Source organism: Hyperolius riggenbachi, chromosome 2 (genome assembly GCF_040937935.1).
Source record: "Hyperolius riggenbachi isolate aHypRig1 chromosome 2, aHypRig1.pri, whole genome shotgun sequence".
NCBI lineage: Eukaryota > Metazoa > Chordata > Amphibia > Anura > Hyperoliidae > Hyperolius > Hyperolius riggenbachi.
The window spans coordinates 134,548,806-134,575,135 of NC_090647.1; the positions used below are offsets into that span (position 1 = coordinate 134,548,806).

The window sequence follows — 26,330 nt, forward strand, 5'->3', positions numbered from 1 at the left end:
ACTGGCATCTGACAAAAATCTATCTGATGATCAAATCCGCTACAAATCTAAGTGTAGTTGAAAACCATCAAAAACTAGAGCAATACCAGTGGCGTAGCTAAGGAGCTGTGGGCCCCGATGCATGTTTTACAATGGGGCCCCCCAAGCACTCTATACATAACAATTGATACGGCACACTAAAACCTGCCAATGGCAACTACAGTGTCAGAGGTGCAAGAAGGGGATGGGGAACAGTTCGTTAATGATTACCACTATTCAAAGTATCTATAGAAGTGATTATTATGAGCACAGGACCAATAGAGAGCTAATACTGTATTTGAGGGAGGGCCCTCTGGGGCCCCTCTGGCCTAAGGGCCCCGATACGGTCGCTACCTCTGCACCCCCTATTGCTACGCCCCTGAGCAATACTGTATATGCTGTCTCAAAAACTAGTGATTATGTGTGACAGTATGCATGACATGCTCATTTTAAAATGGTGGATAACAAAATTAAAAATTGGTATCTCTACAGTGACCAGATTTTTCTTGGCTCAACCTGGGACGGAGGGGGGTGCTAGTGCAGCGCGCGAAGCAAGCCGTGACAAAAAAATGGGCGTGTCCATGACTACAGTGGAAAATGGGTGTGTCCATGACATGGTCTGGCGGAGAAAACTGAGGCAGTGGGCCAGAGTTTCCTCCCAAAACACAGATGGGCAATGTGACCCTAAAGGTAATTAGGCAATGTTCCCCAAACACACAAGAAAGCAGTGTTCCCACAATGATTTGATGAAATGGGAGATTTGCATCATGGATGTCAGTCCATGACTATGTACTCTGTAAAGTGCTGCAGAAGATGCAAGTAATACATAAATACATAATGGTGGGACATTGGACTTTGACTATGGCCGGGATTAGAATGTGTGCTCTGCCAAGGGCATGACTACATCCCTCTGTAAAGTGCTGCCTTAGATGCCAGTGCTATATAAATACATAATAATATCTTAGGACATTGGACTATGACTATGGTGGGATTAGATTGTGTGTGAAATCTGCAGAAGCTGCTGATGCTACAGTATTAGCATACCCTTTAATAATCATGAGCCCCCAAAATGCCAAATGCTGCAACAATAACCCCAAAGTTTCAAATGTAGTCTCATCAAATAATAACTGCAGCAACTGTTACCTCTGACACATAAACTGCAATAACCGTTACCTCCGACAAAAGAAATGCAAGTACCGTTACCTCTGACACATGAAATGCAGCAGAAAACTATTACTCTGACACTGCAAACGGTAAATGAGGCAATCATTACCTCATGCGGCCACAGAGTCCCATGCCTGGGACACCCGGCAGCCAAAAGTGGGACATAACTTGGGACACATTGCAGTCTGGGACAGGGGACCCTGAACCTGGGACGTGTCCCAGGTAAAATGGGACATCTGGTCAGGGTAGTATCTCCCCTCCACTGTTTGCGCACACACTAGTCATGTACATCACATCATATCATGCTTTATATAAAACAGGATGACGTATTCATGCTGACAGTGACTACAAGACACAGGGACATAGAGAAACTCGAGAACTTCCGGAAACAGCAGCTGTCCTACGTAACCGGCTTCTGAAATATGGCGCCTGAGATGAAGACCGCAGCTTTCACTGACGTCTGCCTCTAGTGTTCAGTGATTTAGCTCAGTTTTCTGTACAGAGACAGACGTAAGCACATCGGCTTGACGTCACCGCGCTCACAACGTAGAACGTAGCTTGCGAAGAGGAGGAGGAGGGGTTTGGACATTTTTTTTCCTTCCTTCATTTCCTTTTTCTTTTCTTTCTCTTTATTTCTCTTTTTCTCCATTTGTTCATCTTTTCTCTCTCCCCATCCCTCGTTGTGTGAGCGCTGTTGGCCTGTGATGCCCCCCAGCCTCCCGCGTGTGTCTCCGGCGGGCTCCCCTCCTCCTCCTCTGCTCTCACACAGCCGGGGCTGACCGGGGCTGGAGGGAGGCCAGAGGCATCCATGTCATTCTAGCACGGCTCACCCCATCGCACAGCACTCGCCATTGCTTTCAGTCCAGCGTCTGCCGGCAGCGGGCGGCCCCAGGAGACTCGGGCAGGAGAGGGAGGCGCAGGTAATCAGTCTACACGCATTGGGAAGGGGTGGGCTGCTGGCTGGGGCTTTGTCACTGCATAGTGGGAGAGATTGTTTGTGGGAAATGGGCTGACAGCGTCATCTCTTGGAACATATGGTATTATTGTACTGCTTCTCATTCAGTGCTGGTAAACAATCACTTTATTGTACATGTTGTACTTTCTGATGTGTTGCTTGAGCTGCCATTTGCACCTGAGCTATTTCACCATACCTGTTGAATTACCATTTTTGGACCACATGCTTCTACTTACGTTTCAGCAACACATGGATGTTACAATTACAGACTAATGCTACGTACACACTTGAGATAAGTCTTTAGAAAAGGCAAGATCACAGACCAATTTTACCGACTTCCATGTAGTATGAGAGCCATACTCTACACAGTCTATTCTATTGAGCTGAACTCCCCATTAGATAAAAATCTTTGCAAGATGCTGTACACATGCAACCGATCAGTATCTGCAAAAGATTAGTTCCTGCAAAAGATCCGTTCTGGCAAAATGCATTCATAGTCTAGGATATCTGCAGATCTCATACACACCTTGTTTAACTAACAATCATCTGCAGATCAGATCCTCCAGGATGGATTTTCAGATCTGCAGATGAATGTCTGCCAGCCTCCCTGGCGGTAAGCCCGAAACAGTGTCGGGCTAGCCGCTGCAGGGGAGCGCATGGCCCCGGGAGAATTCTTTTTAAAATAAAACTTGTGCAATAGTCTCCAGCTAGCATTTCGCTAGCTAATTATGTCCCCCAAAGTGCCTCCGGTCCCCACCGATCGCCTCTGATAACCGTCGTAATACTTACCCCCCCCCCCCCCCAGGGATCCCGCGATTGCGCAGCCTCCCAATCAGCTCCAGGCTTCACTATGGGGAGGATCGGGACTGCGCATGACATCATGTCCGATCGTCGCCATAGCAACAGTGAAGCTGGATCGTGAAGCTGCTGCTCTTGTGGGTTCGTGGAGGGGTAGATATTACCGGCGGCGATCGGGGAGTTTAGTTGGTTGCTGGGGCGCTTGGGGGACATAATTAGCTAGCGAAGTGCTAGCTTAGGCATATAGCAAAACTTTCATTTAAAAAAAAAATCCTCCCGCGGATGCAACCTCTACAACTGCGTACCTCCAGGGAGGTTAAACAAAGTGTGTATGAGATCTGCAGATATCATGGACGATGAATGCATTTTTGCAGGAACTGATATTTTGCAGATACTGATCTGTTGCATGTGTACAGCGTCTTTGTGTACAGCATCTTGCAAAGATGTTTATCTGATGGGGAGTTCAGCTCGATAGAACAGACTGTGTAGATATGGCTCTCATACTACATGGAAGGGGTAAAATTGGTCTGTGATCTTGCCTTTTCCAAATACTTTTATCTCAAGTGTGTACGTAGCATAAGGCTGTGTTGCCACTTCTGTGTCGGACTACGTGCGGCTAGCCAGATCGGACTGTGTAGCGTCCGCTCTGATGGTCTGGCTGTAGCCTGGGGTCAATGCGCTCCCTCATAGGCTATATGCGGAACGCATCCGCCTGCCCGGGATTATCGCGGACTGCACAGAAGTGTGGCCTGCTTACTGCAATGGATCCCACAGATCTGTTGCAGCGTGACAAGTGTGAATGGCTCCTATTTAAAAAATAGGAGCAGTTCACTGTCCATTTACTTATGAGTGAAGAACGAAAAAACAAATGTCTGTTCTCTGCTCAAGTGGGAGCAGAGCCTAATACTGATTCTTTTTAAAAAGTGGACGGAAGTGTGTTAGTGTGCTCAGGTCCTAAGGCAAGGCCTTTCACACTATGTACTTTGTGTCACAATGGACAATATCATCGCATCACAACGAAACGCAGTGCAGTTATATTCCTACATTGATTGCGGCACTTTCCGTTGGGTTAATGCACAGCATGCTGTTTTTTTTTATAGGGTGATGACTTTGTTTACAGTGGCAGTGAGGCATACTTTCATTGTACTGTATGCCTCACTGTATGGTTGCAATGCTAACATGCAATCTTATCACATAACCCAATGTGCATAGTGTGAAAGGAGCCTGAATATCAGCTAAGTGTTGTGTATTCATGTCAGTATTACCCAATAGGGTTTGAGACACTTTATTCACGGTCACATTGTTTATGTTTTGGGCTAAGCTAGTTGGAGCAAGTATGGCTTAGAGAAGATCCACCAGGAAGCCTCTTAAAGGAAAACTTAAGTGTCCTAAAAAAAAAAAAGACTTGTACTCACCCGGGGCTCCCCTTAGCCCCCTGCAGCTGAACGGTGCCCTTGCCGTGTCTCTCCGATGCAGCTGGACTCGCCGGCGGCCACTTCCGGTTTGGCCGTCACCGGCCGACAGGCTGGGAACGCGGCTGATTAGCCACGTTCCCGGCCGCAATAGCATTAAAGAAGGCGCTATTGCGGCTGGGAACGCGGCTAATAAGCCGCGTTCCCAGCCTGTCGGCCGGTGACGGCGAAACCGGAAGTGGCCGCCGGCGAGTCCAGCTGCATCGGAGAGACACGGCGAGGGCACCGTTCAGCTGCAGGGGGCTGAGGGGAGCCCCGGTGAGTACAAGTCATTTTTTTAGGAGACTTAAAGAGACTCTGTAACAACAAAAACCTCCCCTGGGGGGTACTCACCTCGGGTGGGGGAAGCCTCCGGATCCTAATGAGGCTTCCCACGCCGTCCTCTGTCCCACGGGGGTCTCGCCGCAGCCCCTCCGAACAGCCGGTGACTGTGCCGACTGTCAGTTCAATATTTACCTTTGCTGGCTCCAGCGGGGGCGCTGTGGCGACTTTCGAGACGGAAATACCCGATCTCCGTCGGGTCCGCTCTACTGCGCAGGCGCCGGAAACTTGCGCCCTGCGCAGTAGAGCAGACCCGACGGTGATCGGGTATTTCCGCCTACTTCGGAGCCACCAGCCGCCAGAGCGCCTGCGCAGGAGCCAGGAAGGTAAATATTGCGTCACGGCTGTACGGAGGGCTACAGCGAGACCCCCGAGGGACGCAGGACGGCGTGGGAAGCCTCATTAGGATCCTGAGGCTTCCCCCACACGAGGTGAGTACCCCCCAGGGGCCGTTTTGTCGTTACAGTTCCTCTTTAAGTATTCCTTTAAGCAACAGTTCTCCAATCACAGCACCCTCTATAAATTGAAGCGTTGTAATTGGCAGTGAAGTGTGGGTGTAGTCTTTACTACAACCTATCTGTAACATAAAATGTCTAGAGTTTAAATCCAGACTGAAAACCCACCTGTTCTGTTTGGCATTTGCAGAAATATAACTTTTGTTGTGTGAATACTTCATCCTACTACCAATTACTGAATCTGAAAGAGCCTAAGCGCTTTGAGTCCTATGGGAGAAAAAGCGCTATAGAAATGTTATTGTATTGTATAGAGGGTGCTGTAAACATTGGGTTACAGTGGTTCAAACATGAACATTTGTCATTATTTATATAATATACAGTACTGTACTTGTTACATTTTTTTCCGTTGTTACAATAGTTTATGCAATATTTTAACATGTAAGTTTACAAGCTTGAATTAAAAGTGCATTCAAAATAACCAAAAAAGATTGTATGTCCAAATTGTTAGAAAGTAAATCATTTCTGTGTCCTGGAAACTAACCTGTTTGTGCGTAGAAGACTTCCTGTGTCGTTATTACTATTGATAATTGTATAGCTCCAGCATATTTCATGGCAATGTACAACAGAATACAGGGTGTAACAACACAAAATAATACGACAGTTAACAATACAAGACAATGGTGGATTACATATGATGCAATGAATAAGTCAACTACAGATTTTTACGCAGGGGTGGAAGAAATATGTGTGTAATGTACAGCATTGAGAGACAGAAGAGGAAAGAGAGCCCTGCCCAAAAGGCCTTACAGTCTAAGGGATAGGACAGTAAGTGAAGGGAAGTTGTGTATAAGATGTTAAATAATGGTGGTCAGTCACCGAAGTGTCCTAGGTAGGAGAGTATGCTTGCTTGAAGAGGTGAGTTTTAAGGTTGCGGCTAAAAAGGGTAAGTGTGGGTGAGTGGCAGATGTGTTGAGGGAGGTAATTCCACAGGATTGAGAGAAGTCTAGTAAGCAGGCATGAGGCGTGGAACCCACTAAGCATTTTTTTTCTTAGCGATTAGGGAGCTCTTTCAATCGCTTGCGGTTAGCTTAAAGAGACTCCGTAACAAAAATTGCATCCTGTTTTTTATCATCCTACAAGTTTCAAAAGCTATTCTAATGTGTTCTGGCTTACTGCAGCACTTTGTACTATCACAGTCTCTGTAATAAATCAATGTATCTTTCCCTTGTCAGACTTGTCAGCCTGTGTCTGGAAGGCTGCCAAGTTCTTCAGTGTTGTGGTTCTGCTATGAACTCCCCCCTCAGGGGGGAAAGAAACACACAAATGATCTCTTGAGATTCAAAAGGAAGGCTGTATACAGCCTGCTTGTGTATGGATGTATTTTCTATGTGTGGACATACTGTACATCAACCTACTTCCTGTTTTGGTGGCCATTTTGTTTGTTTATAAACAGACTTTTTAAAACTGTTTTTAACCACCTTTAATGCGGCGGGGAGCGGCGAAATTGTGACAGAGGGGAATAGGAGATGTCCCCTAACGCACTGGTATGTTTACTTTTGTGCGATTTTAACAATACAGATTCTCTTTAAACACTCTTTCTATGTAAATGGATGGGACAGATTCCACTAGAGCGATTGCGGAAATTGCAGTACATGCAGCATTTTGGGAGAGTTTCCATTTTAGGGCTCGTTCCCACTATCGCGAATCTGCATGCGTCCAACGCATGCAGATCCGCACATGTAATGCAAGTGGATGGGCCTGTTTCCACTGTAGCGTTGTTGAGGTGCTTTTTTTTCAGCAGTAAAAAAACGCACAAAAGAGCCAACGATTTCGCCTGCGTCGGGAATCCGTGCGAATCGCCGCTAATGTATTTAATAGTAAAAACGCATGCGTTTGTTACATGCGTTTTTTTTACCCGCGATTTCGCGTGCGATTTCGCACCTTTTTCAATTTTATTTTGCCCTGGCAGTGTCATGGTTAATTTCGCATGGCACCCTGCCATGCGAAATCGCATGCGAAATCTCGGGTAAAAACGCATGCGGAAACGCATCTGCATGCGTTTTTACAAGCGTCGGAATGCGGCCGAAATCGCGTCGCAACAGTGGGAACGAGCCCTCAGTGAATTGTACAGGAGCAGGGAAAACTCTCCCAAAATTCCTTGCAAAACGCTATCACAAATCACTAGCGATTGCGCTTCCTAGTGAGTTCCAGGCCTGAGAGAGCTGAACAGAGGCATACGAGAGGAATCGGCACAGGAGACTTGGGCGCAAGATACAGCCTGTATGGCTTATCCTGCACAAATTCCCATTGATTTTAAATACTATTCCCCCTCCAGGCTGCCATGGATGGTGGGGAATGAAATGATTCGGCTTCCAGCAATTGCTGGTGGCCGAATTATAGTGTTTTATAAGTAACTTCAGCTCTGTCTTCTGACGGCGCTGAAGTTACTCACTGCTGCGCCCAAGTCTCCTGTGCTGGAACGGCAGTCTTCGGGACACAGGAGAGTAGTGTTAGCAGAGCATTGTGTGTAGGATGGTATCTGGAAATAAGGTTATTTAGATAGGAAGGAGCTAGGTTGTAAGAAGCTTTGTAAGCTAGAGTCAGGATTTAGAATTTTATTTTTTGAGTAACTTACAGTCAGTGAAGGGACTGACAGAGTGGAATAGGGCTGGAGAAGCGGGAGGGGAGGTGGATGAGTCGTGCAGCAGAGTTCATGATGGACTGTAGTGGGGCCAAATGATTAACGGTTAAGTCACAGAACAGAGAGTTGCAATAGTCTACATGTTCTGTTTGAGACAGTTGTCCCTGATTGTCTGAGGCAGGAGCTATTCATGGTTTTCTTACACACTTTGTGCGTTTCTGCGTGGAAAAATGTATGCGTTCTCCACAACAGCTCAATGTTTAATTAGTAGGAAAATAATGCACATAGTATCTAGAAAAATACAAAACTGTAAGCATACTGTTTTTAAAATGCAAAAATAAAAACACAAACCATGTGAACAGCCCCTTAACATAAGTTGCCTGAGTGACTTCATTCTCACAGCCTCTCCCTGCCTCAGATGACCCTTTTCCCTGAGTAGAGGTGATGTTGGCTTCTTCCTCTTTTTAGCATTATACCCAGCTGAAAAATCTTTGGTAAGCTGCTGGTAAAATTCCGCTGATCCTTCAATCTCATCCCTCTCCTTTGTGTCTAAGGTTAAAATGTGTATCTTGGGAAGGAGCTGCTCTGTGCAGTGATACTTGACAACCTGTCACCTAGACTGATCACAAAGGGCGTTTTGACTGACAACCATCTTGCATGAATTTGAGGTTTTAGTGTGAAGATAGTAGGCTGACAAGCACCTATTTCAACCTACCATTTGCAGAGTAGCTCAAGGACTCTGCAGAATCTTGCCTGCACTAATCTAACAATGAAGGGTGACACAGAGGAAGGCTAGCCTGTGTCTGTGTGTCTGCTGGTGTCATTAGAGGGCATAGACTGGCTTCAGGATACCCTCAATATCATCAAAACTGTTTCACAAGGCAGCTAAGTACTAGGCATGCTCCTCATGAAGCAGTAGCTATAAGTCAGTGGTGGAAGAAAGCAAGTGCGCTGACATGATTTCAAAGCACTTTATTATGTAATTTCAGTGGGGGATTCTCATGCAGGTGGGTGGCTCGGGGGACAATAGCTGTTTTGCATGTGGGATGGACATGTGATTGGCCACACTAATCCAACAATGTCTCCTGAAATGGCCCCCACAACACTCATTTCAGCAGAGCAATGATTGCGAAAGCTGGAGGGGTGCAGCAGTGAATGAAGAAATGATGCTGGCATGGATATTGATGCTAACATTCCTCCTGGCCAAGAGAATCCTTCCTGGCTGACTGATTTTAGTAAGCAATGGTTGTTCATTCTTTCAGCAAATGGCCAGCTGTTTCAGCTAGCCAAAATATCATGGCTTTGGGTATCCCCGAAAATCTCCCTGCCACGAGCCATTGGCTTCCCCTTAGTCTAGCGGAGATAGCCGAGCCCGATTGGGTCTGCACTACTGCGCAGTCCCCATGTCCTAACCATGCACCTGTATGAATAAATAATGCACAACCTCTCATTTTGTGCATTGTGTTTTTTTTTTTTTTTAATAAAGTTAATTACATATGAACCCATTTGTATCGTGTTAAGAATTCTGCTTTTACTTATTTATGTACGTAGCAGTATTTTTTTTTTTTTTTCCCTAGGTAGCCTGATCCATTTTATCAAGTTCAAATTCTGTTGTTCTGATGTTCATTGATTGGAGTGTATCAGTGTAGTGATGTTGCCTAGCAACATTTCCAAGCTGCTCTTGCAATGTCACTGCATAGCAAAATAGAGAAGCTACTCTGTTGCTGAGCAACAGCACAATCTGCAGGTGCCTCCTTCTCAGCCTCTGCACAGGTGCACAGAAAGTTGGTAGTCTTCAGCAACTTTTTTTTTCTTCTTTTTTTCTGATAATAAGCAAAACTTTAGTGTGTGATTGATGAAATGAAGAACATACAGCAGGGACATAGAAAATAAAAAAAAATTGTTAGCGTCAGGCTAGGTTTGCAGTAGGACGTTGTGTTGTGCTGCGACGTTAAAGTTGCAACGCAAAATATAAAAGTGGTAACGCACATTAACACTGCGTTACCGTACAGTGAAGCATACATGCAATGGAAAGCATGCTTTACATAACGTGCATTGCAATGCTAACGCCGCACTGTGAACGTTGCATAGACTTTTTATTGCAGTGCAGTAAGCTGCATTATAAGACTTTACAACGCAGCTCCGCAACGTCCTACAGTGAACAATGCCTAAATAACAATTCGGTGATACATTCTTCACTATAATACAAGCTTAATTTATCTCAATGACTTAGGACAGTGAAGCAATGTCTTACATACTGTTCCATATTTTTAGTTTAGAACAGGATGAGGACACACTGTGTGTGTGTGTGCGTATTAGTCCTCTACTGGACATGTCTCCCTTTCTTATCTAACAAGCTAGTGTAGTGTATTTCGAAGGTTGCTAGTCCATGCCCCTCATATATATATATTTTTTTTTTTTTGTTTGATTGGGTAGTTTCTCGTGGCATAAATTAGTTTATTATGTGGTAGTGAGGGGCTGACTATACCAGTCCAGTCAGTTACTGTGGGTGGAGTTGAAAATGGCCATTTAGTTGTAATTGTTTTAATTGCAGTATCTCCGTTGTGGTTATTTTAGTGTAGCCTGGTAGGGTATCCTGTCACTCTCAGAAGACACATTTTGGGATGTATGGTGGTGCAAGGCCATGAAGACAGTCATTTGTTTCTAATAGGCTAGGTTTGTAGGACATTCATACGTTTTTATATAAAACAAAGAAAGGAGCCAAAGGCAGAACATTTGAAGCAGACAGAGCTAGTGGTGCTCAGTGTTCTCCACAGAATTTTATTTTAGCCGAGGTGAGGTGCGACTGGAGAGTGCAAGGCCGAAGCAACTACACTTACAGTACTGGAGGCGGATGAGGAGGCAAGCTGATGGAGCACCCGGCTCAAAGAGCCCTGGGGGAACACTGGGTGCTCAAGAATTTGGCAAGTTTCTTGGGAGTCCGATGAGCTTGATTCAGGATTTAAGTTTGAGTCAAACTCTCCTTGACGCACAAGGAGAAAAGCTTTCCTCCCATTCTTTCTGGTCCAGTGTGGCGGTGTCAAGGATATATTGAAGGCGGAATTTTTCTATGCTGATATAGGCTATAGGTCCATATTAGCAGCTTATTATACCTTAACTCTGACTCCTTCCCCCCCCCCCCCCCCCCCCACAACCTGCGTACCATGGACCATTTGGTTGGTCTGTCTAATATAGTATTACAGCGAAAGCCTTCCCTGGAGTATCTATAAGCAGTTCCAGGAGCAATTTGCCTGGCCGCCAACAACATGGAGGCCCAGCAGTTCAGAAGAGTGGACTCCAGCAGGGCTGCTATGAAGTATTTCCCCTGGTCATGTCCAGGGCTGAGGAGTCAATCGGAGCAATTTTTGGGTACCTTGAGTTGGAGTAGAGAAAAAATGCACCGACTCCTAATGAATCTAAACTGTAATTAAAATAGAAAATAGGATAAAATGTTCTATTTCTCAGATAAGTCCTCATAAATAATTTATATATACAGTAATGGCTCTTCTTAGTCCACAAAAATGAAATAAACCAATCAAAAAATAGTTACTTGTGCTGCTTCAATAAAGCATTCCCTGCTTTTGAAAATCAGATATACATATCTGATTGTGACTGTATATATGATGTGTACCCAGGAATCTCTTATATACCGTATATACTCGCATAGAAGCCGAATTTTTGACCCCCAACAAGGGGGTCAAAAGTTGGGGGGTCGGCTTGTATGCGAGTCTTTCCTGGTGGTCGGTCTTCCGCGCTCCCCCGTGGCCGCCGCTGCTATTACCCGCTTTACACAGCGGCTTCCGCTAATCTGGGTTCCCGTCTCATGTGCCGTATAAGTGATCACAGCAGTGCGCGCGCTGCTGTGACGATGCAGGGGGCAGGTAAGAGCTGTTCCCCTGGTAACGGCGATACACATCGCTGTTACAGGAAGCTGCGCTCTTTCCTGCCCCCTGCATCGTCACAGCAGCAGCGCCGGGCGCACTGCTGTGATCACTTTTACGGAACATGAGACGGGAACCCGGATTAGAGGAAGCCGCTGCCTAAAGCAGGTAATGGCGGCAGTGGGGGGAGGGGAGGACCACCGACCACTACTGGGCACTATACTAGCTATACTGGACACTACCTACCTATACTGGGCACTATACTAGCTATACTGGGCACTATACTAGCTATACTGGGCACTATACTAGCTATACTGGGCACTATACTAGCTATACTGGGCACTATACTAGCTATACTGGGCACTATACTAGCTATACTGGGCACTATACTAGCTATACTGGGCACTATACTAGCTATACTGGGCACTATACTAGCTATACTGGGCACTATACTAGCTATACTGGGCACTATACTAGCTATACTGGGCACTATACTAGCTATACTGGGCACTATACTAGCTATACTGGGCACTATACTAGCTATACTGGGCACTATACTAGCTATACTGGGCACTATACTAGCTATACTGGGCACTATACTAGCTATACTGGGCACTATACTAGCTATACTGGGCACTTGACTAGCTATACTGGGGCACTATGCTAGCTATACTGGGGCACTATGCTAGCTATACTGGGACGCACTGGGGGGATCACACGGCCTGCACCAATCCAGCATTTCCTAACCCCGGGTTATATGGGTGTCAATAATTTTTCCCTGGTTTTTCAGGGAAAAGTTGAGGGGTTGGCTTATATGCGGGTCGGCTTATATGCGAGTATATACATTGTTACGGCCAGAACCCGAAGTTTGGCCCCTTTGCGTTGTGGCTGGCCACTTTGCGTTCTGGCCGGTCAATGTGCGAAGTGGCCGCTGCGCTGCGGCCAATGTGCGAAATGAAATGATTCCTGTAAGATTAATGTATTTTCTGGCTGTCTTGCTGCGGCCAAATGTATCACAAGTTAGTTAATTGAATGAAATGAAGCCGGCGGCAATGTAGCAGATGAAGCCGCCGGCTTCAGCTCTCTCTCTCCTCCCCCTGCCTCTCTCTCCTATACAATACCGGGCAGCCGGCGGGGACACGCGTGTCCCCCCAGAGTCGTTAGTCGCGGCAGGGAATCCTGCCGTTCTTGCAGAGCGGGTGCTGGCAGAAGCAATGTCTGCAGCCTCCCCGCTCTGCTTCCCTGGCGTGACGAACGACTCTCAGGGACACGCGTGTCCCTTCCGGCTGCCCGGTGTTCAGTAGGAGAGAGAGGCGGGGGAGGAGAGAGTGAGCTGAAGCCGGCAGCTTCATCTGCTACATAGCCGCCGGCTTCATTTCATTCAATGAACTAACTTGTGATACATTTGGCCGCAGCGAGACGGCCAGAAAATACATTAATCTTACAGGAATCATTTCATTTCGCACATTGGCCGCAGCGCAGCGGCCACTTCGCACATTGACCGGCCAGAACGCAAAGTGGCCAAACTTCGGGTTCTGGCCGTCACATATATACTAAATAACATCTATGCTGTGAGAATAAAGCCTGATGTGTAGCTGTGTCACTAAGGGCTCGTTTCCACTATCGCGAATCTGCATGCGTCCAACGCATGCAGATTCGCACATGTAATGCAAGTGGATGGGCCTGTTTCCACTGTAGCGTTGTTGAGGTGCGTTTTTTTCAGCGGTAAAAAAACGCACAAAAGAGCCAACGAATTCGCCTGCGAGTGGAATGCATGCGAATCGCCGCTAATGTATTTAATAGGAAATTCGCATGCGGCTATGGTATGCGAATTTTCATGCGAATTCGCATGCGAATTCGCATAGGTACCAATGTAATTCAAACAGACAGTGACATGGTTAATTTCGCATATACCCTCACCTATGCGAATTCGCATGCGAATTCGCGGCAAAAACCGCGCAAAAATTCGCATCCGCATGCTAATTCATGGAATTTCAACAGCGGTGGAATCCAGGCGATTCTGCTCCGCAATAGTGGAAACGAGCCCTAATAGAGCTAGTCAATGAGATGCAAATAATTCTGTGTTGATGCTGGTTTATGCAAATGTATGCACTCCCTTTGCTCATGAAATCAAATAATTTGATACGTTGTTAAAATTTGGTTTGATGACTATAAATTAAAGGGTACCTGAGATAGATGAAAAGAAGTTTTGTGCATGCCTGGGACTTCCTCCGGCCCCCTTCGGGCTGGTCGGTCCCTCGCTTTCTTCCTCCGCCACGTGGATCTTCTGCTATAAGTCCCGGTAATTCAGCCAATCAGCACAGTCCGGCCACATGCCGCTCCCATAGCCAGGAGCATTTTGCACCTGCGCAATAGTGCTGTGCAGGTGTAGTACGCTCCCAGGGGCGCAGTGTGTGAATGCGCACTACGCCCGACTGGCTCAAGTACCTGGACCCATAGCAGAAGATCCAGGTGGTGGAGGAGGACAGCGAGGGACTCATTAGCCTGAAGGGGGCTGGAGGAAGCCCCAGGTAAGTATAAAACTTTAATTTCATCTGTCTCAGGTTTACTTTGCTACACAGTAGTACTATACTCTACATATGCACTACCCATAGAGCTGCAGGGAATCCACTGAGAATGTTGTGCACATTAAACACAGAGGTGTTGTCTATCACCCATAAACCTGGTTCAGATTGTACATGAAGAATGTGTAATAGAGGAATAATCCCCTCATTCTCCTGCAGAGTACCTGCACATCACTCTTACATGTACCCACAGTTACATTGCCTAGGGCCTGATAGATGCTCTATGTTCCTGTCTGTACTTTCTACAAGTACTCTTACCAAGAACTATGTTATTCTATGACTAAAACTATTAGAGGCAGAAGATCCGCCGGATATCCAGGTAACTGGTATTGTTTAAAAGGGAATAAATATGGCAGCCTCCATATCCCTCTCACATCGGTTGTCTTTTTTTAAAATTCCTAAGTGTTGGCAGTTAAGAGATGCATTTCATGTTACATACTTTCAATCAACAAGATTGTAATATGCAAATTAGTGGAGTCTGAGAAGGTGGAATCCTAACCTGAGCAGTCGGAGTCGGATTTTTGTACCGACTCCACAGCCCCTGTCCTGTTTTCCAAGTATGGGACACACTATTTGGGCTCCAGAGCTTTCCGAGAGCTTTTTTTTTTTTTTTTTAAAAAAGGCTCCCATTGACTTTCAGTAAAAATCGTGATCGCGATTTTACTGCAATTTTAATGCAAGTCAATAGGGGTGTTTTTTTTTTTTTTTTTTTTAAAGCTCTCAGAAAGCTCTGGAGCCCTTGGAGCCATCAGATTTGGCCCTCAGGTGGTTTCCCCACTTTACATTATGTAACGATCCAGTTCCTGCAAAATGCATTCATAGTCTATGATATCTGATGAGGAGTTCAGCTCAATAGAATAGACTGTGTAGGAATGGCTCTCATACTACATGGAAGGGGGTAAAATTGGTCTGTGATCTTTCATTTTCCAAAGACTTTTATCTGATGTGTGTACCCATTTTTAGACATAAGTATGACATCCTCTATCCCTCTTACTTCAGGTCTCCAGGAATGTTTCCAAAGGGTTATGCATATAGATATCCAGCTATTTAGGATGAAATGTTAAATTACATTAAGCAAGGGATCACACTCATCTGCAGGAATTGTAGACTAGTCCCCACAAGCTGCTGCTGCACAATAGTGCGTTGTAACGTGTGTTTTTTTTTTTTTGTCTACTGCAGTCATTGATTTAAATGAAAAACTTCTTGCGTTGTGCGGGAAAGTAGAGCAAGGACCGAGTCAGCCACTTACATACCTGATATTTAACTCTTTCAGGCAGAGAAATAAAAAAGGAAAACAGCATAGTGGTTTGCGTGCTAGGCACTGTACATACACATGTCTATCTCATCATGTCACATGTCAGTTCGAGTATCCTTTAAAGTGAACCTGAGGTGAGAGTGATATGACGGTTGCCATATTTATTTACTTTTAAACAATACCAGTTGTCAGGCTGTCCTGCTGATCTGTTTTGCTTCAGTAGTGGCTAAATTACACCAGGAACACGCAACTGCAGCTAATGTCATTTCTGACGTTGTCCGAAACAACTGATCTACTGCATGCTTGATAAGGGTCTGTGTCTGAAAGTATTAAAGACAGAGGATCAGCAGGACAGCCAGGAAATTGGTATTAGGGACTCTGAGCACTTCTCATGAGTATGACTTTGACTCTGACCAGTACTGCAAAGTACTTAAAGATGCATACCATTCTGTAGCTTGTGCTCTCCTCTTTTCATTTGATGTCAGAATCGCCTTCTATGCCAAATAGTTTTCGTTTGATTTCAATTTAAAAATCTCGGCTGCCATCTTGGTTATGTTATAACTTCCAGGTCACCCCTGTCTTTTCTGTTAGAGAAGTGCATCACTGAATGAAGCAGGAAGAGGAAGTGACATGCATTGGCCATTGCAAGAGGCTCCTCCAGAGGGGTCATAGCACAACTTTGTTGGAAGTCGTCTGGCTTAAAGGAGTTCTGTGGGGGCTGCTGCAGATAAAAACACTTACCTGGGGCTTCTATCAGCCCCCTGTAGCAGTAATGTCCCACGCCGTCCTCCTCCGATCTGCCGTTCTCCGCCGCCAGCCCCGGTCTAGCGCGTCATGCATCCAACTGCGGCTGCGTGGCTGGGGCCGCGGGCCTGCTCGCTCCCGCCTACGTCATCGGAAGCTTACTGCACAGGCGCAGTACAAGAAAACTTCACACTGCGCCTGCACAGTAAGCTCCCGATGACGCGAACGGGGAGCGCACATTATTCGTCTGTGTTAGACGAATAACAGCCCGGTGCCGGTGGCGGGGAACGGCAGATCGGAGGTGGACGGCGTGGGACACAACTACAGGGTGCTGATAAAAGCCCAAGGTGTCTGTTTTTATCTGCAGCAGCCCCCACAGAACCCCTTTAAAGGCATGCCCGTGAGAGGTGCTTGGAGTTCCTTTAAAAGGAAATAAATATGGCAGCTTCTATATCACTCTCACCTTGGGTTCACTTTAGGGTCAGGCATGTGTACAGGAGATTTCTTAGGCTATTAGAGGTCGTCTCTAATTTCCTGCCCCCCCCCCCCCAAGTTGGGTTTTATGGTGCGGAAGCTATAGTTCTGAAGTTAGGGTTGATGGCTTACTTTTAATGCGGCTCCTGATGCATCTCTGATGAATGGCACTGATGGGAAATGGCATTTGAAAATTACACTTTGTTAAAACTTCAATGTATTATGAAAGTCAAGTAAAAAGAATGCTAAGGTTATAAAGTAGCGTATCTGATCTTTATAAATGCACCTTGAGTGTTTTTTTTTTTTTTTTTTTTTTTTAAGTTTAGGAGAGTGAGAGCAGAAAGTAGCGGATTAAGTTTTGTATGCAACATGACATAATGCTGGGAACACAACATACGTTTTTTTGCTGTCGATTCTCCACTCGATCGGTTTTTCCACTGGATTCTTTTATCTTCCACTCGTTTTTCTTATCTTTTTCCATTCAGTTCTATGAGGAATCGAACGGTAAAACGATCGAGAGGAATATTGGACATGACTGAATTTATCAATCGAATGCATCTATTGACAGGGAAAACGAAACGTGTGTTCCCAGCACTACATCCAAGACATGTACAATATCACTGTGTTTAACCTCTTGACGACCAGCTAACGCCGATTGGCGTAAACTGGTCGTCTGCGGGTTACCATGGAAACGGCCGCTCGATCGAGCGGCCTTTCCATGTCAGTTCACGAAGGGTGTCTCCGTGAACAGCCGGAGAGCCGCCGATCGCAGCTCTCCGGCAAAATGTAAACAGGCGGGGAAGAAATCCCCGCTGTTTACATCATACGGCGCTGCTGCGCAGCAGCGCCGTAAGGCAGATCGGCGATCCCCGGCCTCTGATTGGCCAGGGGATCGCCGGCATATGATAGGCTGAAGCCTATCCTTCAATGCGCAGGATGGAACTCCGTCCTGCGCATTACGGAGAGAGGGAGGGAGGTAAGGAGGAAGAGGGCGGAAATGGCTGCGGAGGGGGGCTTTGAGGAGCCCCCCCCCCCCCCCCGCAAAACGCAGATGGCCGGCGGCGATCAGACCCCCCCAGCAGGACATCCCCCTAGTGGGGAAAAAAGGGGGGTAGTCTAAACGCCCTGCTGCACTCCTGATCGGTGCTGCGGGCTGTAGAGCCCCCGCAGCACCGATCAGTGAAAAATCCATTGGTCGGCAAGTGGTTAAAGGACAACTGAAGCAAGAGGGATATGGAGGCTGCCATATTTATTTTAAGCAAGACCAGTTGCCTGGCTGTCCGGCTGATCTTCTGCCTATAAGACATTTAGTCATACACCCTGAACAAGCATGCAGTAGATTGGGTGTGTCTGAAATAACTGTCAGATTTGAATGAAAAATGGAACCTCGGTATCAGAACAGTGTAAAGCTGGCATAAATGATTGTTATGGGAGATATGGCTATGGCTGCTTACAAAACTTCAGACTGTGTCAAGATTTGTGAATTCTGATAGTGCTTGAACAATAGCTGCCCCTCCTCCTTCTTGATTTTCGATTTCCACTCTTTTATTCAAGTTGTATGTATATGAGGATAGCGTTAACAGTTTTTTTTTTTTTGTTTTGTTTTTTTGAGCCAGGCTCACACATGAACCCCTTTTCTGCACTTTTTTTGCATAATAATGAAGATTTTTCACACATTTGTGATCTATTAATTATTAAATGTGTCTGGATTACCAAGGACCATTGGTTTAAATTGGGAGATTTTAAACTTGTTTTAAATTGTTTTATTGGATTTGTTGAATAACATTTTTTCATTTTTGCACTATATATGTGTGTGAAGCATTCATTATATTTTTTTATACTTACCTTGGCCTTGATTTGCTTTTTTTTATTAGTGCGTGAACAAGAATCACTTTTTTTTTTTTTATCCTAAAGGTGGCCACAAACTCATGGATTTTCTCATTCGATTCCTTGCTGACTTTTATTCATCTTCTGTAAATTGATTCCCCAAAATGTCAGATACATTTCTTTTAATTCATTGATTGAAAGTATCGATCGGACATAATGGAAAATTGAAAATTTTGGGGCAGGGCAAGAGCGTTGGCAGATCAATGGCCTATAGCTTTGCACTGGGAATATACGTTAGAAATTGATTCCTTCCGAATAGAGTCTTTTCATGACGGAATCAATTGTTTTGGAACATTGGGTGGAAATCCTATAAGTGTATGGCCAGCTTAAGGCTCCCTGCACACTGCATGCGATTCCGATTTTTAATCGGTTTTTACATTTAATTCCGATTATTTAATCGTTACTGCATGCTGCGTTTTTGATCAGTTTTTCTGTTTATTGTATTCAGGGAAAATCGGAATTGCAAATCGGAAACGGAATCGGATGTGCAAAACGGATTTGCAGTGTGCAGGGAGCCTGACAGACACTTTTGTTAAGTACTGTATCCTTAAGTCTTTGGGATTCTGGCTATAGCCTTTCCAAGAGGACAGGATGGGATTCTAAACATTTCCAAATATGACAGATCAGTTTCCATTAATCCTTGTAATGGAATGATTAAATCGGCAGTATTCTTTCAATGTCTTTAAAGAAACTGTGAAGTGAGTCTAAATTCCCGTTTTTAACTAGTATTTATGTAAAGCACTATATGCAATGCTAAACTGCCACATCCCTGCGGCTAAACGAGGGGTTTATACCCCCAAATCCCCTTTGCTAGGTCCGGTGAGGGCTTCCTCATAGAGGCAGAGCTTATGGCTGTAGCTCTGCCTCTTGGCGTGTAAATCCCTGCTTATCGCCGCCTCTCCCCGACCCCTCTCAATCTTCCTTCACTGAGAGGGGCGGGGGAGAGGCGGAGGTCCGCGGTGGATTGACGCGCAGAGCTGCAGCTCAAAGCTCTGCCTTCATAAGCAGCAAAATCCACGACCAAGAAAGTCGTGGATTTGGGGAGTATAAACCCCTCGTTTTGCCATGAGGATGCGGCGGTTTAGCATTACCTATAGCACTTTACATAAATACTAGTTAAAAACGGGAATTTAGACTCACTTCAGAGTTTCTTAAGCATAGTCTTAATATCTACAGATTTGCAAATCCTTCTGATGCAGCCTTCCTCTTCATTAGCTTGTGTCTGTGGTTTTTTAAAATGGAGTTACAGTGATGTTTGTGCAGTGGACTGTAGGCACAGATTTGATTGGAAAATAGAAATGAGTCATGGTGGGATTTTTGGTGTTGCATTTACCCACACACTGGTGCTCTTTCTGATTATCTCCTCATATCACTACACAATATGCAGAAGATTGCAACAGATTTCTATTTTTAATTCAATTGATTCTTTCAATGGGACACATACAGAATATCTTGTATTTTCTCCAAATTTAAACTTAAAAGCGAGCCTGGGCAAATCCGGGAGCCAGGTACTGTATTTCCTGGATGACTACATTTGCAATTCTGTGTTGTGTGTTTTTTTTTTTTTTTTTGATATTTCCTGTTTGAACTTTAGGGCTGGTTCACACGGACGTTTTGCTGGCATTAAACATGGTGTTTTAAAAGTAACGTTTTTAGGCATCTACTGTCGTCCCATGCAAGTAGATGGGGAGTGTTTAGTACAAGCTTTTGCAGGATCATTTCGAAATCTACATGCAGCTTCTAGAAAGCGCTTGAAAGCCAGCAAAAGCCACTGAAAGCCCATAAAAGCCTAGCCTTTCCCTATACTTCCTGCAAAAGCTAACAAAAGCCAAGAAAATGCAAAGCTCTCCTGAAAGCCATTTTAAAAAACCTTCAAAAGCCATTAGCTGTTAAATGCTGGCATTCTTGGGGACCCCCCCCCCCCCCCCCCCACAGAGTTTGAACGAGATACTTAGCAGAAGCTCAGAAGAAGCCCGGGTGAACCAGCCTTAACTGAAGTCTGTATATTGTACAAATGTCTCCCCTTACCCTCTTATCACTCATAGGAGGTTGCCGGGGAGCTGGGAGGGGGCACAGCCAGTCTTTCAGTCTGAGCACAGAGCTCACCCTACTTAGAGTCAGGGCTGTGGAGTCGGTACAAAAATCTTCCGACTCCTCAGTTTATGAAACCACGACTCCGACTCCGGGTACCCAAAATAGCTCCGACTCCTTAGTCTAATACTTAACTGGGCTGTGGATTTTGTACAAAAATCATCCGACTCAGACTCCTCAGTTTATGAAATCAACGACTCCGACTCCGGTTGCCCAAAATTACTCCGACTCCAACTCCGACTCCACAGCCCTGCTTAGAGTGGCTACACGCTCATTTATTTTCCTATTCACTCTATTGCCCTAACATGTCTAATCGAACTTCAGTTGGTTTTTGATGTAAATAAAAACCTGTTGACAGGAAGGAAGGTTTGCATCAATCAGGGGCAGGCAGAAGCAATAGTTGATCAGATCAATAGGCCATACTGCAGTGGTTACCAAACTTTTTTGGGTGAGGGTACCCTTGATGGCTGTGAAGTTTTTTCAAGGCACCCCTCGGCAAAAACTACCAAAATGCAGTTATTACCCTTATCAGGTGACGACTTACTCCAAGTGGCTAGTGATGCTTATAAGGCACCACGATTCTTCTCATGTTCAACTTCAACCATGGTTGCGAGGACTAAAAGGTTAAATAGCAGGTATTGCAGCCACATTGTATATTAAAGTGCATGAAGGACGGGAAAGCATGCCGAGGCACCCCTGAAAGGTGCCCGAGGCGCACCAGGGTGCCGCGGCACCGTTTGAGAACCCCTGGGCCATAGCAATGCATTGATCAGGGCAGAACTGCAGATCATCCAATTTGCAATAGATTTCCTGCTGAAAACTATTGAATATCTGTGTGCTGTGCCCTTGTGGCAGGAACTGATCAAAACCCTGAGGGACGTGCAGGAAGAAGCAAACTAATCTGTAAACTAATCTGAACTGTTGTGAAAATAACTTAATAAAATGGCTTTTTTCCCCCAATATTAATTTATGAATTATTTAGTCAGTGTTTTACCTACTTTAAAATCTTTCCTCTCCCTGATTTACTTTCTGAAATTAAAGGACAACTGTAGTGAGAGGCTGCCATATTTATTTCGTTTTAAGCAATGCCTGGCCATCCTGCGGATCCTCTGCCTCTAATGCTGGGCATACAGACTTTGTGCTTCCGTTGCGTTTGCACATGGAACACAACGCAACGTTCCACTGTGATCGTGGCCTAAATGTTCATTTGTAATCTTTCAACAAATACTGTACCAGTCCATTTTTTCTTTGCATTTTTATGCTGATCTAAAACTAAAATCGATTGAACCTGCTATGCTACATCCTTGGGTACTTCCCACACTAGTACAAAATGATTATTCTTGAGAAAATCCAACCCAAAATTTTCTGAACTTATTTTTTATTTGTATTTTCAGTGGATTACGTCCTAAAAACTGACCCAAGATTACTAGTCAGTGGTCAGTGCAGTAGCAGATTTCAGGCTAATGTTATAAACATTAATGAAAATAGTTTATTTTTTCTGTTAGCTACACTGTATATGGGTACCTTTTGGGTTACAACATGGCTTTACAGTGAACTGACTGCAGCCTTCTCAAGTTTTTGCAGGAGGCTGTTACCTGGCTAGTTAAATGGGATTTGTCTTGCTCTGGATTAAACATGTTATCTACTTAGCTGGGTTTAGCAAATTAGATCCTGCACTGAGGTTTGTTTTTCTTCTCCGTTGCTATTTTATGTTGGGAAAGGTCTGCCAAATATGTTATCCTTTCTGTCTGTAAATATAGTTAATATGCTAGCACTAATAATAGCACATGTTCTAGTCAGTGTACCTAGTTGGTGTCACATTATTTTCGTAGAAGCTGCATTCTTTAGAAAACATGAAAGTATTAGAATACTCTCAGGTAAGGCTTCATTTAGATATTTTAGTTTTTTTCCTTCCAGGGGCTACCCATACATTGGTTGATGACATCACATTCTAGGATGCATTAGACCGCTCTCCAATCAGACATTGATTGAGTGGTGGTAGTCCTCCTCAAAACAGATTGCAAAGCAATTGAACTGCCGTTGACAGGCACATGCACAACAAAATCTTACCACTGCATCTGATCATACTTTGACAGTAGTGGCTGGATAGTGTAATGGTTAAGGGCTCTGCCTCTGACTCAGGAGACCAGGGTTCAAATCTCGGCTCTGCCTGTTCAGTAAGCCAGCACCTATTTCAGTAAGGAGTTTCTTGGGCAAGTCTCCTTCACACTGCTACTGCCTACTGAGTGTGCTCTAGTGGCTGCCTCACAAGCGCTTTGAGTCCGACAGGAGAAAGGCACCATACAAATACTGCTATTATTATTACAAATTTGATGTGGTGTGTTGGGTTAATTCATCACCAACAGATTCCATCAGATCGTCTGGAAATATCAGTATGTGTACAGCCAGCTTTAGTACCAATTTGGATTAGTAGAAATACATGTTCTGGAGGTTTCTCCTGAAATATTGTACATGCAGATAAAAACAGTATCACTGAAGCCCTTTGTAGACATTGGTATTTGTTGGCCAAAATGACAGTCTGAGATCATATCAGCTGGTAGTCTGCTGGCAGGCTGGTGATGAATATACATGCTAGGTTCAGCTCAGGTGCATGCATTATGCAGTGTTATTGGTATCTTTCAGACTATAAGACACACTTTTTCTCAACCAAAAGTGAGGGGGAAAAGTCAGTGTGTCTTATAGTCAGAATACTACTAATACGGTTTCCCCACACATACCAAACCTATTGCAGCGCTCTGTAATAGGTGGAATGCTTGCCCAAGCCTTCTATGCACTAGCTAATTGCAGCAACAGCGTGGTGATGGCTGCGCAGGGAGTGGAGACACAGGAGGAGACAGCCTCCGATCACCCCTGCTTCCCAGACTGGCCAGACTAGTAGCAGTAGACCACTTCAATAGGTTTGGTATGTAGGCATGCAGGGGAACAGAGGAGGACACAGAGGGACAGGAAGGGGAACAGAGGAGGACACAGGATGACACAAGGTACAAAAATGGAACAAAGACATAATTGGTGGAGAAAAATGTCCATAAGATGCTCTTACACCATGGATGCACCAGGTTTAGTATATTTTTTTCCCACTGATTTCTGTCCTCTAAACGTAGGTGCATCTTATGGTCTGGAGCGTCTTATAGTCCGAAAAATGCAGTACCAAATACCCAGGAGCAAATTAATAGGCTGAAACATTATACTGCAGCCAGTTGCTAGTTTAATACATATTTTTGATGGGCACGGTAGAAAAACCATTAGGCCCCATTCATAGTGGTGCATTATTGTGGTGTAAAAGCCACTTTGTCACATGGGTGGATAGTGTGATAGCTTTGCTTCTGACACAGTGGACCTGGGTTCGAATCTTGGCTCTTCCTGCACCTATTCAGTGAGGAGGCCTTGGGCAAGACTCTCTAAAACTGCTACTGCCTACTGAGCGCTCACTAGTGGCTGCAGCTCTGTTTTTTTGAGCCCGTCAGGGGAAAAGCGCAATATAAATGTTCTATGTCTTGACTTAATGTACTGCACTGCAATGCACCACTTATGTGACGTTCACAGTGCGGCAGTAGTGTTGCAGTATGGTAATTCACTGCATGCAGTGGGTTACCGCTAAACGCATGTGTTGGGTACATTCAAGTATACTATACACAGCCATAAACTGCAGTATGACTTTTTCTTTGCTATACAGGGAACACAACATAACATCCGACTGGGGCCTTATAGATAGTAGATTGTTTTTACTGTACGCCTATACATATAGGGCTCTACTGGTTCTCTTATGTTGTGAGCACAGCTATAGGTATGTTGTCAGCCATACGCTTTCATATTATGCAGGAGAACAGAGGCGCCAAGAGGATAAAAGGAAGCTAAATGAGCTTGAAAACCAAATTCTTGGTAAATAGAGGAGGTAGTGGTGGACTTATCTCCTCCAAGTAGACACACAATGACTGTAGTAAAGACAGTCTATATATTTTATTTATGAACTCCAAATATGCAACGCGTTTCGCAGGTTTGATCCCGCTTCATCAGGCAATAACGGTCGGTAGAAGAGCACCTCCAGATTTGCTTTGGTCAAGAAATAATTAATTTTGTAAATATATTCTAGCACTTTTGCATAAATGTAATTATTAGTTATACAGCCCTGTACAGAGTACCTATATGCATCCCTCTGTTTGCCTTTTTAAAGTGGATCTAATCTCGTGTACAGGACAGAAGGAAAACATAGAGCAATGCACCCTGAATGTATTCAGAGAGTTTAGCCTGTTTAATTTCCCCTCATTTGTGTCTAATAACAACAACAAGTTGTAATTTGATCTCTCTGCTGTCACCTGACTGCCACAGCAGATACGCTCATTTGAAAGCACAGGATTTTAACATGTCTTCGTCCATGAAAGCAGGTAGTAGATACACTGCAGATTTATTGCAGGGTTTGTATCAGCTGTAACAAAGAAATGTTTTTCTTTTTAAAGAGACACTGAAGTCTCATAAAAATCATCTTTTTATTTAAAAAATGTCTAACATTATAGCCCTAACTAAAACGCTGCATCCCTGCGGCTGTAATCTAACTAAACTCCCACCTCCCTCTCCCCCCGCAAAATCCCTGACTTTCTTGGTTGTGGATTTTGCTACTGGAGGAGGCAGAGCTTCCAGCCGCTCTGCCTCCTTGCGCGTATCTCCGCCTCTCCCCGCCCCTCTCAGTGAAGGAAGACTGAGAGGGGCGGGGAGAGGCTGTGATCCAGCGCTGATAGACGCGTAGAGAGGCAGAGCTGCAGCTGGAAGCACTGCCCGGATTGCCCCCCGGGGAGTTTGGGGGGATTTAGTTAATTACAGCCGCGGGGATGCAGCGGTTTAGTTAGGGCTATCATGTTAAATTCATTTTTTAAATAAAAAGATTATTTTTATGAGACTTCAGAGTCTCTTTAAAGGTTATTATGCTGTTGTGTGTCTTTTAGAGCAGAGATGAACTTCTGAGTTCAGGTCCGCTTTAAGTAGGCGCAAAGCCGTGCCATGCATGGCCATAAGGATGAGGCTGATGAAATCTGCAGCATGCTGTCCAGATTTGCACTGAAGTGAGATCTGGACGGCAAGTCGCTGAAAAGATGGGCAGTGTTGCAGCTTGCATATGAGGAAACACTGCAAATCTGTATATAGTGGAAACGGACCCTTCTAGTGACTGGTCAGATAGGTGAGCCATACTTGGCTGAGAGGAATATGGTGGCTGCCATATTCATAACATTTTTAACAATGCCAGTTGCCTGGCTGTCCCCATTATCCTGTGCATTTAATACTTTTCGTCATAGACCCTGAACAAGCATGCAGCAAATGTTCTGACTCACCTGACTGGATTACCTGCATGCCTTTTTCAGGTTTGTGACTCACACTACTGATACCAGAAGATCAACAGGACTGCAGGGCAGCTGGTATTTTCTATAAGGAAATGAATATGGCAGCCTCATTCTCACCTCAGGTTCCCTTTAGTGGAAATTGCAGCAAACCTGCTTGGTAACGGGTCATGTGCTTGGCTCTGAATCTCTGTTTCTGCTGAAGGAACTATTTAGGTTCACTTAAGGTTATGTTTTATAA

At 44.9% G+C, this 26,330-nt stretch overlaps 1 protein-coding gene across 5 annotated transcripts in view; it reads left to right on the forward strand.

Annotated features, from left to right (window-relative positions):
- Positions 1-1,728: 1,728 nt before the first annotated feature.
- The window catches only part of R3HDM2 (R3H domain containing 2), a 217,332-nt gene continuing 192,730 nt past the window's right edge, over positions 1,729-26,330 (forward strand). For 3 of the 5 annotated variants that reach the window (XM_068267466.1, XM_068267467.1, XM_068267470.1), the window contains exon 1: positions 1,729-2,102. The gene's annotated coding sequence lies outside the window, so the exon portion shown is untranslated. The remainder of the gene's footprint in view (positions 2,103-26,330) is intronic. The other 2 variants (XM_068267468.1, XM_068267469.1) reach the window with 1 other exon arrangement.